Source organism: Pyrus communis, chromosome 9 (genome assembly GCF_041283825.1).
Source record: "Pyrus communis isolate YQ-2024b chromosome 9, ASM4128382v1, whole genome shotgun sequence".
Lineage (NCBI taxonomy): Eukaryota > Viridiplantae > Streptophyta > Magnoliopsida > Rosales > Rosaceae > Pyrus > Pyrus communis.
In genome coordinates this window covers 28,336,710-28,341,743 of record NC_142573.1, presented here as the reverse complement: position 1 = coordinate 28,341,743, position 5,034 = coordinate 28,336,710, and the positions used below count along the sequence as shown (strand labels likewise).

The following is a 5,034-nucleotide window of genomic DNA, read 5'->3' as shown; positions in this document are numbered from 1 at the left end:
CACATCAATTATTTTCGGTTTGACCATATATATTAAATTGAAAACACTAACCAGTCCAAATAGAGGTTGAGCATGCAGTAGCATATCAACATCTTGTGAGAAAGGATACTAGTTTTTATAAAACAAAATCTGGGTAGCAGTGAGCTTGAAGACCAAACTAAAACCTAATATATGTCTTATTTCAGATATAAATTATGAGTTGAATATGATAAATTCCTTGATTTTGTAAGGTACCCTTTTAACATGCATTTAGTTGTATATTTCAACTAGCATGCTAATACAACAGTAATATATATTTATGAAACAAATGTGATTTAGACGCGTTATAGAGATGTACTTACATTAAAACTTATGATTTCACATGCTTTGCGACAATATTTGTCTCATACACTACTTCAAGTCTATCACATATGTGATATACACAATCTTGCAGGCTTCATGATTAGAAGTGTTCTCTAATGTCTTAATGAGGTTGTTCCCTCTTTTAGCCAATTTCAATAGCAATACATATCCATGGTATTTCACAATAGTTAATTAATCTTATAATACCAAAGCATGGGCCATAACACAAGCAATATGCATATATTCAACGTCATGAAATATCATTAGTTAAAATTGAAAACTAAGCCATTGCACATACGTGGATATGAAATTTAAATTAAAATCCATTGAAATAGACATGGATTAAACATATGCATATCTCACCGAATGCATTCTGAACTTATCATGCCTGAAAAGTAATGTATATCACTTAAGGCAAACATGAGATTTACATATGTGCATATGAATTGCAAGGCTGCAAGGACCACTGATAACATATAACATAAACTTAATGAATAAAAGGCAATCAAAATCACTTTAAATTAAAGCAAATTGTGGGTTGCCACATATATTCTTAATGCTTGTTAACATCCTTAAATTCTCCATGTTGCTAAAAAATTATGGAATAACATTGAATAATGATAAAACTAATAAGGCCGTGTACTTTTCCTTTTTCCGGGAATACAAGCATGATAAAATAAATGTTAGTCCATCATATTATGTAGTAATTATGTGACTATGCCATACACCATTCCCAAGAATTTTATCAACATTCAAACTAAGATCTGAAAGTCAAAAACCGAAACACACACACATATATATGCCTATTTACATTCCTGAAATTCTCTATGTCAACAAATTTTTTTAAAAAAAATTAATAGGTTAAGAACCATGTTTACCCCTTTTGCCGAAATGTGTATGTGGCAAAAAAGGGTTTGTCATCATGCTATATATACATATATGCCAACCTTAAGAAGTTCTAGTTCATGACAATTATATATACTTAATTTTAACATCCCAAATCATATATGCACAACCACATAGGAGACTTGATTAAGGTAGTTGTGATAAAGCTAATAAACATGTATAAACCCAACAGGATAATGAAATCGAAATAGGATGCAATATCAATTAATAGTCTGTAATATTTCTTCAAGTCAAGGGGCAAGTTTTAATATATAGCTATCTCAAATTTCAGTATGAAATTTTGGTTAAAACACAATTCACATAGAAAACCAATTTCTTTTTGCCGTGAAACATGAGTATGGAAATTGAGCAAAACTTAAAACATGTCATTGATTCAAGACATCTATTTTTAGGGTTTATCGAGTAGGTCTTTAGTTGTATTATGACCTGCTCTAATACCAACTATTAGACTTTATAAATTTCATAAACAACCCAAAACACTAACCTGAAAGAATCCATAAATTATGCTCAATTGATAAAGTACTCAAAGTCAACATGGCATGTAGGAAAGATGAACCATCTTTGATAGAACCATGCGGAATAGGCTCAACCATAGACTTCTCCTTCGGTGGAAATCATTGGAATCCTGCGGAATAATATGTTAGTTGACCAAAGTCTTCTGCACGCTCAACACTCTTTTAAACTTGAACTAGTGGGGCGTTCATATGAGTTTCTATGTGTTGTGAGTAAGGACCTTAGCCTTGTATTTATATGGACTTAACCCTAATGAATCTTCCCATAATAATGTCATTAGGATTCCTTGCAATCCAAGGATAATTGATACACCAAATCTCATTCCAAATAGGATAGAATTAGGAGCCCTTATTCCCCAAGGAAATCCGGAATATATTAACTTTACTTGGGGTACAAGCTATAGCTATTAACTAAATTCTAATTTATTTATATTCCAAACAATTCTTAAATTAATTGTTTAGACCAATTAAACCGTTGGATTATGGTCCAACGTCCAACACTAACATATGCTTCATGCTCAAAATCTTACATTGTATTGATACATGAGATTTAAACCGCCGTTTTTCTGTCTCTCGCTTAGTCACAATTTTGTTTTGAGGAGTAATTGGAATTACTATTATATAATCCGCCCGCATTTGAATCACGTTGGTAATGGTCTCCAACTGCTGTAGTGGGAAATGTTACCTGTTTTGTCTAGTGTCTTGTCTTAAGCAGCTCCGTTGTTTGTCCTCCACGGCTCTACTCAATGCTTGATGTTTTAATGAGGGACTTAAAAGTTGCATGGAAATTAGGTTAAACTTGTTAGGGGAATGCATTACAGAAAATAGATAAGGGGAACTTGAAAATTATTGGATAGAATACATTTGAGAGAAGTGTTCAAGTGACGCCTTCCAATGTGTCCCATGATAGCTTGTTTTAAAGATTAGAACAATCTGAACATATCTCTGAAAGGGGCTGAATCCAAAATAGGCCGTCTTGGACTCCAAAAATCTCAATCAAGCTCAAAACATTACTTTGACAATAATGTGCGCTGCTCCTTTATTTCATCGTGATAAATAAACTGCTTGGTAGAAAAATATGAAATTTCGACACAATCATCTTGAAAGACTCACAAACATTCTCCAGTTAGAATCACTCCAAAATCTATCCATTTGATCACTTTTTGCTCAAGATGAAGTAGAATGTCCTACATTGGAAATATAAATCAAAGTATCAAAATTTCACCAAAATAACCAATAAATTAACTAAGATATAGATAAAATATATAGTATAATACTGACTCATCAACAAGGATTACATATAAAAAATGAAAGTTAATTACAAAATAAAGTATAATATACAAGGAAATGAATTGTTTTCCGCCCTCATGTTTTCTTCTCATGCACACTTTTGTTTTTCAAAAGATAATCACGAGTGCATAAGAAGAAAATAGTGTACATGAACCGTCTCTATATTGAATGATTTCACTACTACATACTTACACTAATGTCATTTTGTATAAATCTCACATCTATTAATATGTGCATGCGGTTAAGATAGAGATATGAGAATCGCATATATCCGACAGCCTTATTTATGAAATACGTCTCGCTAATAGAGTTTAGTATAATGCATAAGAAAGATTAGGAAGACCCCTAAAATCAATTAGGGTACACCAATGATGTCCATATATTTATATGATTATATTGTTGTTATATTGTTGTCGGAAAGATGCGTACAACGGATTTAACGGTTCAATGCACCTTTAACTATTTGACTATAGCTTAGAGACTCGGACTTCTTTCCACTCCGTAAAAATTCTTAAATAAATAAAGCTTAAATTAGAGGGATTAGGGGTATAATTGGAGGAAGACAACATTGCAGTTGCAGGTGACAAGGAAAATGCACATGGCAATTACTGCTCACAAAGTTTGACTTTAAAACAGAGATTAATCTGTTTAATTCAGAAAATTAAACTAATCAAAATGCTAACCCTACATTAAAAAAGTTGGCTCTTTTAGCAACAACAAACCGCAGTTTTAGTTGGCTGAAAAGCTGTGATCAACCACCGTAAATCCGCCGTCGATAACCAAGTTGTGTCAACTGACATAGGCCGATTCATCGGCGGCAAGAAACAGAGCTGCCTCCGCCACGTGCCTAGCCTTCAACACAATGCCCTTCAGATTTCCTATGGCGGAGCTATTGGCCTCAACCTCATCTGCCTCCAAATTGTACGCTTTGCACGCAAGCGAGGTTGCGACTCCGAATGGCGAAATGCTGTTAACTCGAATCTCGTGAGCTCCGAGCTCACTACAAGCTCCTCTGACCAAACCCAAGAGAGCATGTTTCGAAGTGGTGTAAGAGTGCGGAGCTGTGCCTCCGAGAGACGCTGCAACACTCGTGGTACATATGATTGAACCACGCACAGAACATGCCACCATGGCTCGCGCTGCGTGCTTGATCGTTGCAGCAACACCGCGGACGTTTGTGGCCATTGTGTTGTCAAAGCCTTGAATGTCAAGGTCTAAAATGCCAGTCATTGGACCCATGACACCTGCATTGCTGAACAAAATGTCGAGGCTGCCGTATTTTTCCAACGTGAACTTCACCATGTTTTCAACTTGGTTTTCGTCTCTGAAGTCACAACGGCAGTAGCTAACTCTGTCTGAGCCGATTGAGGCAACAACTTGATGACCTAAGTCGTCTTGGATATCAGCAACAACAACAGAGGCTCCATTTGCTGCAAATAGTCTCACTGCCTCCTCACCAATCCCACCTGCCCCACCAGTTATCAGGGCCACCTTGCCCGCCAACGTATAAATTTATATCTTAAGGTTAAATTATAATCTGTCGATAAATCTGTAAAATGAACTGTCGGTATATCCTTAAAAATCGATATTAAAATTAATCAAAGAAGTAGAAGGGTAGAGAAAAGAAGATTTGGCAAGTCTTTGTGACCTTGTCTTTGGCTTAGACATTGAGTGATGAGCTTATGTTGTCCACTGTTAAGAGTGTGCTCAAGCTTACAAATAAGTGTCTTGGACAACCATATTTATAATATTTTAGTAGGCTGCACAGCTCAAGGCATAGACATGCGGAAATATAATTGTATATTTTTAGCCCATTGGCATGTGTTGGAACTTAGAACAAGGCTGGTTGTTGTTTGCACTTTAGTCAATGGATCTTACGTACAAGTGTGATGGAGTTGATTTTCACCCACCTTTTTATCTTTTCACATACCTTTTTTTATTTTGGGTTTTTATCATGAATATGGTCTCTAAAATTTACCTTCAT

The 5,034-nt window shown here is 35.1% G+C and overlaps 1 pseudogene; it reads right to left on the bottom strand.

The window, feature by feature from the left end:
* Positions 1 to 3,779: 3,779 nt before the first annotated feature.
* On the bottom strand, positions 3,780 to 5,034 carry LOC137740788 (short-chain dehydrogenase reductase 3b pseudogene; annotated as a pseudogene).